Here is a 12,334-nt window from a genome sequence, read left to right as displayed (position 1 = left end):
GTTTGATGGGTTATCATGGACTCTCCATGCCTCTGTTCTCTTCCTGTCCTAAATCAGAGCCAGCAATGCTTGACTCGCCCTCCTCGTTACAGACCTGTAACTTCCAATGGGATGTCAGTTTAAAGTTCTATTAAAAAAAAAAAAAAGCCTCTGTAAACATTTAAACCTCAGTCATACTATATTGTGGTATCAGGGGTCTATCAATTACTTTTATGGACAACTGAATATTACTGCTTTAATTCAAGCATTTAAAAAATTTTAATAAACTTTTCAAAGTGGATGACGCTTTTTATGGCTATTAAACTCAGGTGACATTCAACACAAGAATCCAAATAATGAGTTGGTTAATTTTTTTTTTCCTCTGTAAAGGGCCAGATAGTAAATTCTGCTTAGTGGAACATACGGTTTCTGTCACAGCTCCTCAGCTCTGCTATGGTGGCACTGAAACAGCCACACATGCTTGGTTAACTAATGAGTGTGGCTATGTTTCAACAGAACTTAATGCAAACCAGCATTGAACTGTAATTGGCTCCTGTGGGCTGTAGTTTGCTAACTCTTGGCGTAGCCCAACTTCAAGGGGTTGGGGAAATGTAATAAACCATTTTTTTTTTTTTTTGGAAAGGGAGAACTTGGAATATTTGTGAAGATAAAATTGAGTTAACAGAGCAAGCAGCGGTTAGGCAGCTGGTTTGGTTCAGCCAGATTTGGAATCTTTGCAAATGATCACAATGAACGGAGTAGAATGGATGGGATGATGGGAATTAATGGGCTTTTTAAGGGGGTGATTATTTAGACTCTAAGCTGGGAAACCAAAAGAGGAGGTAGGGGGATGAGAGTGGCTAACAGTGTTGATGTCAGGGGGTTGGTGATTTTGATGAGGTCAAGCAGTCTTGAAATAGGAATAGTCAGGTTAGTATGCTAGAAGGGTAGAAGAGGGTGGTCAGTGAGTCAGACTCTTGAAATTCTTGGAAGTGGTTTAGTTATTGTCATGGGATTAGGGAATAGAGGTGTGATAGAAAGAAAAGCTTACTAGACGTGAGGGGGCCAAGAAACAGAGGCCAAGGTGTTGAATGGCTCCTCCACAGAGCTTCTGAAGGCATCAAGAATGGTATAGAAGTTGGGGGAAAGACCATAAATAGGTGCAAAATTCATTAGTCAATGAAGGGGAGTTCTGGGAAAATCTGTAAGAATATGAGAAAATCTGAAGCCAAGGACTTCTACAAAGAAGGAGACAAATGATCTAGATGGGGACTCACTGGTGCAAACACTACCTAAATATACACCAGTGCCATTAGGGCTTTTTTTCTGGGCAGAAAAACTACATTTCTTAGCCTTCTCTGCCCTGATGTGTATTCATGCAACATCGTTCTGGTAAAGAGCAGGAGGATGGACGTATGCTTGGTACTTCCAAGCTGGTCCCATAAAAGCCTTCATGTACGATGCTCTATTCTGTCTTCCCTGGTTTGCATCATGAATGCAAAGGTTCCCTGGAGGACTCCCAGGCCCTGGGAGATGATGAGTGGGTAAATGGAAGGACCCTGGGTCATTGAATATTCACTGCTCTTGATCATGAGGTTGGATTTTACGTAAGAAGAAACCTGGATTGGGTCACGTCCATAGCAGTACTTAGTATCAACATGTACTCTAACTCAAGGCTCCAGGGGACGTTGAGTGTGAGAGAAAAGTAAAAAAAACAAAAACCGCTCCAAATCTTTAAGAGGACTTCAAGGTTAGTGGTATTATCTGGATAACCAGATGTCTGATTGTGGTTTTGCTATTTATACTAAAAACAGTGGCAACATAACCAGCCTACCACCACCTCTATTATCCCAAAGAATGTAGGGTGTGAGACCCCTGTCATATATGCTGGGAGTACAGTTGGAGAGGATTATGGCTTTTTTTTTTTTAAGACTTTATTTATTTATTTGACAGACAGAGATCACAAGCAGGCAGAGAGGCATGCAGAGAGAGAGAGAGAGAGAGAGAGAGGGGAGGAAAGAGGCTCCCAGCTGAGCAGAGAGCCCAATGCGGGGCTCCATCCCAAGACCCTGGGATCATGACCTGAGCCAAAGGTAGAGGCTTTAACTCACTGAGCCACCCAAGTGCCCCAGATTATGGCTTTTTAAGGGTTGATTCTATTGACCTCATTGCCTCTGAAAACCCAGTAATTTTTCATGTGGACTACAATTTTCCCATGTCTCTTTCATCTCCCTCTTGTTTGGTTGGCATTTTCAGATCTCAAATCCAGAACCATTCGATGTCCTACCTGCTCTGTTTCCAGAGAGCATCGTAGTTCTTTGCCTTTTTATGGGCCATTCTTTTCATAATGTCCTCGAGCCTCAGTTTCCCCATTTGTGGAATAGGCATAACAACAAACAAAACCTCAAAGGCTAGTATGAGGGTGAAAGGATTTATGTGAGTAAATCACTTAGCATTCAGTGTCCAGCACACAGTGAAGCTAGCTATTGTCGTTGGTTACTCAAGGTACAATTTATCCAGACCAAGCCAAGGAAGTTGTTTACAGCAGTCATTTTCCAAATGTGATCTCCAGACCAGTGTGTCAGCATGGAAATTCGTGGGCTCCTCCCCAGTCCTACTGAATTAGAAACTGGGGAGTTGGGGCCCACTAATCTGTTTTAAAAGGCTTCCAAGATTCTGATGAATGCTGATGTTTGAAAACTATACCTCGACTTGAGCAATATTTATTCTTTTTGTCCTAAAAAATTCTTATAAGGAGAGTCAGTTTAATTTCTTCTTGTGAGTCAGTTTAATTTCTTACACTAGGAACAAAAGAAGAAAATCCTCCAAACCATTGAACATAACAGTCTTTAGCTAACAGCAGGAAAGTGTCAGAGGAGAGTGTGACCCTGGGACCTGACCCTAGGTGCTTCTACTACACGCCAACCCCTGTGGCTTGCCTTGTTTTCATGGAGACTACAGAATATATTTAACAGGCCAATGACCTTGCAATCTAAATGCCACGGTGCTGGCGGGTTTACAGCTACAATGCCTCACTAGAAAGAGAATGGTCGCTTGGAATTATTTTGCTGTTTGGTGTAGTGGTGCTGGTTGAGAAGCAGCTCTGCTCTTGGAGCCATCCCCTTAAATTTCTTGGTTCTTGGCTCAGTCTGGGGTTGAGATCCAAAATGGCTTCTCTGTGACTTTCTGGATCAGTGCCCCATTTGTGCTTTCAACTTGGATTGTCCTCTGTCTTTGGGCTATCTTAGATCTGAGGTATTAATATAGATTTTTCTTCAATAACAAAAGTCAGAAAAACACACTGATACTATCATTCTATCATTCTTTCCAATTTTCTGCCTCTCTTTTTGCCTTGTTGAATATTGAAGCTGATGAGGAAGGAGAGGCCTTCTAGCCTGAACTTCTTGCTCCACAAAAGGGGAATATCCTGAGATGTGACCAGACTGTCCCAAGGCTATGCTATTTCTCCCATTCCCAAGGTTACAAGCTGTTAACTCTCATCGTCTGTCTCCTTTATAAGCTGATTTGTTCTTCATGTACCTTATTTTGGCTTACATTTTCCCTTTTTGAAATGGGATTGTTTCAGTATATAGTGATTTCTGTACCCCCACCTCCAGCCCCACCTGTAAGAGTCAAAATGAACATTTTCAGTTAATTGGTTTTGGGGGTGGTAAGAATTTCTGTGTGTGGCTGTAGCATTGAGTTAGATACATGAGGCTCTTCTGTTCAGATTTCACGGCAAATACTTTCTTTAGAGTTGGATTACTTTCTTCTCTCCAGAGTTATAATCAGTGCCAGAGAGATGACTTGCTTGCTGGGAAGAACTGGGAGCTCCTGTAGGTTCTCTGATGTCCATAGAACTCGAATGTGGCCATCAGGTTTCAAGCCTGGTTGCCCAGGTCATCCAGCTATAGCATACTTCTAAAGAGCAGATTTGATCTCTGGCACTAGTGTTTCAAAGTTGGCTGCTAGACTAGCTCTGGAACTGGGCCAGGCAGTGGATCTCTGACTTCCTTCAGTAAAATCTCCTTACCTTTGACTTGGGTTCCCTCCCCCCTACTTGTCTGTACAATGATGGTCTAATCTCCATTTAATGGACTAAAAAGTTCAAAAAAGCCTTGGTCTAGACCGTTCATGTGTTCCCCAGACCCTAAAGACTATGTTATTTTTTTAAAAATTTTGTATTTTTGGGACACCCGCGTGGCTCAGTTGGTTGGGCAGCTGCCTTCGGCTCAGGTCATGATCCCAGCGTCCTGGGATCGAGTCCCACATCGGGCTCCTTGCTCGGCAGGGAGCCTGCTTCTCCCTCTGCCTCTGCCTGCCATTCTGTCTGCCTGTGCTCGCTTTCTCCCTCTCTCTCTCTGATAAATAAATAAAATCTTAAAAAAAAAAATTCTGTATTTTTTATTAACATATAATGTTAATAAAAAGCCCCAGGGGTACAGGTCTGTGAATTGCCAGGTTTACACACTTCAGAGCACTCACCATAGCATATACCTTCCCCAGTGTCCATAACCCCACCACCCTCTCCCTACTCCCCTCCCCACCGCAACCCTCAGTTTGTTTTGTGAGATTAAGAGCCTCTTATGGGGGGCACCTGGGTGGCTCAGTGGGTTAAGCCGCTGCCTTCGGCTCGGATCATGATCTCAGGGTCCTGGGATCGAGTCCCGCGTTGGGCTCTCTGCTCAGTGGGGAGCCTGCTTCCCTCTCTCTCTCTCTCTGCCTGCCTCTCCGACTACTTGTGATTTCTCTCTGTCAAATAAATAAATAAGATCTTAAAAAAAAAAAAAGAGTTTCTTATGGTTTGTCTCCCTCCCGATCCCATCTTGTTTCATTTTTTTCCTTCCCTACCCCCCAAACCCCCAACTCTGCCTCTCAACTTCCTCATATCAGGGAGATCATATGGTAATTGTCTATCTCTGTTTGCTTTATTTGGCTCAACATAATATCCTCTAGTTCCATCCATGTCATTGCAAATGGCAAGATTTCATTTCTTTGGATGACTGTATAGTATTCCATTGTGTGTGTGTGTGTGTGTGTGTATATATATATATATATATATATATATATATATATATATATATATACATACACATACCACCTCTTCTTTATCCATTCATCTGTTGATGGACATCTAGGTTCTTTCCACAGTTTGGCTATTGTGGACATTGCTGCTATAAACATTCAGGTGCATTTGCCCCTTCGGATCACTACATTTGTATCTTTAGGGTAAATACCCAGTAGTGCAATTGCTGGTTCATAGGGTAGCTCTATTTTCAACATTTTGAGGAACCTCCATGCTGTTTTCCAGAGTGGTTGCACCAGCTTGCATTCCCACCAACAGTGTAGGAGGGTTCCCCTTTTTCCACATCCTTGGCAGCATCTGTCATTTTCTGACTTGTTAATTTTAGCCATTCTGACTGGTGTGAGGTAATATCTCATTGTGGTTTTGATTTGTATTTCCCTGATGCTGAGTGATGTGGAGCACTTTTTCATGTGTCTGTTGGCCATCTGGATGTCTTCTTTGCAGAAATGTCTGTTCATGTCCTCTGCCCATTTCTTGATTGGATTATTTGTTCTTTGGGTGTTGAGTTTGATAAGTTCTTTATAGATTTTGGATACTAGCCCTTTATCTGATATGTCATTTGCAAATATCTTCTCCCATTCTGTCAGTTGTCTTTTGGTTTTGTTGATTGTTTGCTTTGCTGTGCAAGAGCTTTTGATCTTGATCAAGTCCTAGTAGTTCATTTTTGCCCTTGCTTCCCTTGCCTTTGGCGATGTTTCTAGGAAGAAGTTGCTGCAAGGCCCATGTTATAACCAAATCTCCAGTGCAATGGTATTAGGGGCAGAATGTCTTTGGGAAATGATGAGGTCATGAGGGTGAGGCCCAATCAATTAGATAGTAACATTATAAAAGTCAGGAGAACAGTCCAGCCATGGACTGAGAACACAGAATATGGCCATTTATAAATCAGAAAATGGGCTCTCTCCCAGTGGTGAATCTGTGAATTGATATTTCTCAGCTTAGAGAACTATGAGAAATAATTTTCTACTGTATGTAAGCCACCCCCAATCTCTGGTGTCTTCTTTGAGCAGTTCAGACAGAATAAGAGTGCTCTCAAAATCTATAAACCTTTTTAGTAAATAAGCTCTTGAAAGGTCAAAGAGAAATTCTAATGTAAAATGGCAGGTTCCATGTTTGAAATTAGTCCAAGATGGACTCAGTAGATGTACTAAATAGGTGGGCTTTGGCATCAGGGGTATATAGCTTGTAAGTCATTCATGTAATAACCACTCTGCTGTTGAGAGTAGGACTCTTTTCTGAGGGGGAAGGAACATAATAGTATTTGCCCTATCAGGACATTGGACCAATTATAATACATGGTCTGTGTAAAGTTCTAGTTTGTGTGAAGGGGTTAGAAATACTTGTGCATTAGCTGGTAGGTGTTAGAATTAAAAATTCTTGGCAGATAAAAAGGAGGAGAAAGATGGAAGAAGATGATGCAGAAGAGCATATATCTATGTGAGAGGAAATCCTACAATTTTATGGCACATAACTGATAAATGGTTCTCTTTTTATTATTTTAGAGGGAAAGAGAGAGTGGGGGGAGGGGCAGAGGGAGAAAGAGAATCTTAAGCAGGCGCTGTGCCCAGCATGGAGCCCAATTCAGGGTTCAGTCTATGACCCTGAGAGCATGACCTGAACTGAAACCAAGAGTCAAATGCTTAACTGACTGAACCACCCAGGCACCCCATGATAACCTGTTTTAAAAATAGACTAAGTACTTAGACATTTCTCCAGAGAGAAGACCTACAAATGGTCAACAGGTGTATAAAAAATACTCAAGGTCACCAATCATCAGGGACTTAGAAATCAAAATGACAATGAGATACTACCTACCTTTCAGGTATTATCAAACAAAATGCAAGCGTTGGAAAGGATGTGGAGAAATTGGAACCCTATTGCTGTTGGTGGTAATGCAAAATTGTATAGCTGCTATGAAAAACAGTGTGGGAGTTCATCAAGATAGTAAAAACAGAGCTAACATAGCAACCAGCTATCTCACTTCTGGATATATATGCAAAAAGATAAAAATCAGGATCTGAAAGAGCTAGTAGCCATCCTACATTCATTGTACCACTATTCACAATAGAAACGATGTGGAAACAACCTAAATGTCCACGGTCAGTTGGATGGAGAAAAGAAAATGTGGTCTGTACACACAATGGAATACTCTTCAGCCTTGAAGATGTCACAATATGTGACAACATGGGTAGACCTCGAAGACATGTGCTAAGTGAAATAAGCCAGTCCCAGAAAAAAATACTACAACATTCTACTTAGAAGATAATCATATTCATGGAATCAAAGAGTGGAATGTTGGTGCCAGGGGCTGAGAGAGACAGAAAGGAGGAATTTCTAGTGAATGAGCATAAAGTTTCAGTGAAGCAGAATGAATATATTCTAGAGACCTGTAGTATGACCTTGTACCTATAGTCAATGCTACTGTATGGTATATTTCACATGTAGCCACTTAACAACATTTTGAGCATTCTTATCCACATAAATATTAAAACTTAAGTAATTGAGTGTAACTTTAAAAAATATGTGCTAACCTCAAAGCCAAAGAGTATATATAGTTCCACATACATAAATTTCTAGAAAAAAGTAAATTAGTTTGTAGTGATAGGAAGCAGATGTTTGCCTGCAATGGGGTAGAGAGACAAGGGCTTGAATACTCTTTTGTGGGTGATGGGGAATTTTGCCATCTTGATGGTGGTGATGGTTTCATGGTCTGTACATGATACCAAAACTCCCCAATTTGTGCATTTTGAAGGTATGTATATTTTAAAAGGTCAGTTATCTTTTAATACAGGTATATACTGGTATATAATAAATGCATATGCCTTCATTCTGTGACAAAAACTAGGAAAGAATACTCGGGTGACAGCTGAATCCCTAGACCTGGCCATTCCTTAATTTCCAGACACTCTTGCGTGCGATAGAGACAGGTAAAAAGTGAGACAAAACTGGAGTAGGTTTTGTATCTTTGCTCTCCATCCTCTTCTTCCATCTCCTTTTCAGTCCCTTTCCCTTCCTCCTCCTCTCCACACCCCCCTCGGAAAGTCACCAGAATGTGAGAGGCTACATCTGTTCCGGCAAAAGCTATTTTGCAGTGCAATTAAGCATTCCTCACCTTGGCTCCCCAGGAAGCTGGAGCCTTGCATGATCACCAGCATAATGGATGGTGCCCAAAGCCCTGGCCCAGGTGTGCGGGGGCTGCGTGCACATCCGTGTGGGCCGGAAGATGCTGCTTGCTGGCGCCCAACCTGAGGCTGCCGCTCCTGACTTGGGTCTTTTCAGAACTTGGAACAGCTGCTACCCTCTAGGTGACCGACGTGTCCTGCCATCGTTCACCTGCTCAGGCCGGCTGACGAACGGAGCTGGCGCACTGCTCACTGAATAAATACTACCATAGCCATTTCCAGCTTCAGGTTGAGTGAAGAGACATGAGAGCTCTGTAACCTGCTGGGGTTCTTTGAGGCTGAAGAGAAAAACTATTGAGAACTGATATCCAAGTGCTTTTTAGATCCTTTCAGAAAGCTTGAGTGGCTTCTAGATATTTTTCTGATGTACGGTATCCATTTTCTCGTATGGATATAACAGCTAAGAACAGCATCCAAATCTTCTGCACATAAAAGAGTTTTCCTTCATTTTAGTTACTAAAGAAAAATGCCCATGTTTATAATCTATAGGAATATTTAAATATAATATAAGCAATAAGCAGTGCATTAATTAGTTTGACCATTCTGTAGCTTTTTAGAATGAATGAATTACTAATAAAGTGGGGACACAATTAAAATTTTGGACATTGGGTCCTCATTGAACATTTTGAAACTGCTATCTTTTCCTTTGACTGGTTTGTCTCAACATTATTCTATTTGAGACCTCAATTTGTTCTATAATGAATACCTTCATAAGAGGAAAAATTATATAGACTAACTTTCTTTATACCCTTCCAGCTTAATTGTACAACTATATTGTTACAAATTGACTGAAACAGCCTATTTCAGTTTTTTTCCCCTCTATAACCAGCTCTGAATAGATGAACAGAAATAGCTCTCTTCATGTCAGAAACTTTAATTAAACCATTCTGAAAATAAGCATGTGGAAATACTGGCAGGACCTGAATTTAATCACATTTCCTGCTCAACTGTTCCTGCTACTTCCTTGAAGGGCTGGAGGTTAGGCTTAGCTACGCCTCTGCTGTTGGAAGCATGGATGGAGAAAGTCTGGGGGATTCAGAAGATTGAGACCTGTGATCTTTTGGACTCCCACACTAATTAAAATCAGGGCTACAAGAAGGCATATGGCTTATGGGATGTTGTATGAGGTATTGAAGTGAGTGGGTCACATGAAATTATTTGATCCCTATTTATGTATCTCCTAAATCTCATTTTATTTATTTTAAATATTTATTTGATAGAGCATGCAAACACAAGTGTAGTGAGGGGCAGAGGGAGAAGCAGGCTTTCCACTGAGCAGGGACCCTTCTGCATGGCTCTGTCTTGGGACTCTGGTGTTGTGACCTGAGTCAAAGGCAAATGCTTAACTGACTGCGCCACCCAGGCGCCCCTCTCATTTTATTTTTTAGTGAGAACGGACAGCATCCTATATTTGCCCGAGACTGCCGTAAGAGCTTTAAGCACTTAATTTGACTCCTTTAATCCTTAACAACAATCCTATTGGGGTAGATCCTCTTGTTATTCTCATTTGACATGCTAGGAGACTTGGTAACTTTGTCAAAAGAATTGTAGCTGGGTTTGAACCCAGAAAGACAGGCTGTAGAATCTGGGTTGGTCGGTACTCTCTCTTTCATCAAAATTAAGGAGTGCTTATTTGGAAGGAATAAGTTTCTTTTTATGTCTTTCCATATGCCCTACTTTTACCCCATCATCCAGACTTCCAAATAAATCTCTCCAGTGTGATGGTCCCAACTCTGTCTACTGACTGCTTATGGGCTGATCCCCAACTTGCATGCAACATTTAGCTTTTTTGTGCTTCATTTACAATTGTTAGAAGATCCTAACTTTCCTGGGTTTTTTTTTTTTCTTTTTAAAAATTTGCATTTTTTCCCCCTGCCTTTTTAAAAGTTCAAGTATAGTTGACATATGATGTCACAGTATTTCAGGTATACAACATAGTGATTCAACAACTCTATATGACCTGTTATACTCACTACAAGTGTAGCTACCAGCTCTCACCAGAGAGCACTTACTACAGTGTGCCATTGACTATAACCCTTAGGCTCTACCTTTCATAACTAGAAGATTGTATCCCTCATCGCTCTTTACTCATCTAACCCATACCCCCATACCTCTAATCCCAGCAACAACCAGCCAGTTCTCTGTACTTATGGGTCTGTTTCTGCCCTTTTATCCTGCCATTTATTTTGTTTTTTCAGATTCCACATGGAAGAGAACTCTTATGGTATTTGACTTTGTTTGCCTTATATCATTTAGCATGATAACCTCTAGGTCCACCCATATTGTCACAAATGGCAAGATCACGTTCTTAATTTATGTCTGAATAATAGTCCATTGTGTGTGTGTGTGTGTGTGTGTGTGTGTGTACGGCACATCCTTATTGATTCATCTATCAAAAGACATTTAGGGCACGCCTGGGTGGCTCAGAGGGTTAAGCCTCTGCCTTCAGCTCAGGTCATGATCTCAGGGTCCTGGGATCGAGCCCCACATCGGGCTCTCTGTTCAACGGGGAGCCTGCTTTCCCCTTTCTCTGCCTGCCTCTCTGCCTACTTGTGATATCTCTCTCCCTCTCTCTCTGTTAAATAAATAAATAAAATATTAAAAAAAAAAAGACATTGAGGCTGCTTTCGTATCTTGGCTATTGTAAATGATGCTACAATAAACATAAGGGTGCACCTATCTTTTTGAATTAGTACTTTTGTTTTCTTTGGATACATACCTAGTAGTGGAATTACTGGATCATATGGTATTTCTATTTTTAATTTTTGGGGAACTTCCATACTGTTACCTATAGTAGCTGCACCAATTAACATTTTGACAAATAGTGCTTGGGGGTTCCTTTTTCTTCACATCCTTGCCAACACTTACTACTTCTTGTCTTTTTTATCTTAGCTAATTTGACAAGTTTAAGGTTAGATCTCACTATTTTTGATGTGCATTCTTCTGAGGATTAGTGATGTTGCGCATCTTTTCATGTGTTTGTTGGCCATCTGTATGTCTTCTTTCAAAAAATGTCTAAGTCCTTTGCCCATCTTTTAAATCCAGTTTGTTTTTTGATGTTCAGTTGTGTAAATTCTTTATATGTTTTTGGATACTCACCCTTTATCAAATATGTCATTTGAGAATATCTTCTCTCAGTAGGTTGCCTTTTTTGTTTTATTCATGGTTTCTTTTACTGTGCAAAAACTTTCTATTTCGGTATAATCTCAGTAGTTTATGCTCTCTATCCTGTTCCGTTGATCTTTGTATTTATTTTTGTGCCAGTACTGTTTCAATTACTACAGCTTTATATTGTACTTTGAAATCTGGGATTGTGATATCTCCAGCTTTTTCCTTCTCAAGATTTCCTTGGCTATTGGAGGGCTTTTGTGATTCCATACAAATTTTAGTATTTGTCGTAGTTTTGTGAAACATACTGTTGGTGTTTTGATGGGACTGCCTTGAATCTGTAGATTGCTTTGGGTAATAGGAACTTAAACAGTATTAATTCTTCTGATTCAGGAGCATGGTATGTCTTTCCATTTGTTTGTGTCACCTTGAATTTCTTTGAACAATGTTTTAAAGATTTCAGAGTATAAGTCTATCTCCTTGGTTAAGTTTATTCATAGGCGTTTTATTTTTGATGCAGTTATCAATGGGATTGTTTTAATTTCTCTTCCTGCTACTTGATTATTAGCATATTAGAAATGCAGCCGGTTTCTGTATATTTTGTATCCAGCAGTTTTAGTGTATTTATTACTTCTAAAAGCTTTTCAGTAGTGTCTTTAGGATTTTCTCTATATGGCATTACATATTTTAAATTTTAAAATTTAAAATTTACATTATATTACATTACATTACGTATTTTATTTTATTTTATTATTTTATTTTTTTTTAAAGATTTTATTTATTTATTTGACAGAGAGAAATTACAAGTACACTGAGAGGCAGGCAGAGAGAGAGAGAGAGAAGGAAGCAGGCTCCCTGCTGAGCAGAGAGCCCGATGCGGGACTCGATCCCAGGACCCTGAGATCATGACCTGAGCCGAAGGCAGCGACTTAACCCACTGAGCCACCCAGGCGCCCCACATTACGTATTTTAAATTTTA

This window comes from Mustela erminea, chromosome 7 (genome assembly GCF_009829155.1).
Source record: "Mustela erminea isolate mMusErm1 chromosome 7, mMusErm1.Pri, whole genome shotgun sequence".
Taxonomy (NCBI): Eukaryota; Metazoa; Chordata; class Mammalia; order Carnivora; family Mustelidae; genus Mustela; species Mustela erminea.
Note: the sequence above shows the minus strand (reverse complement) of the source record.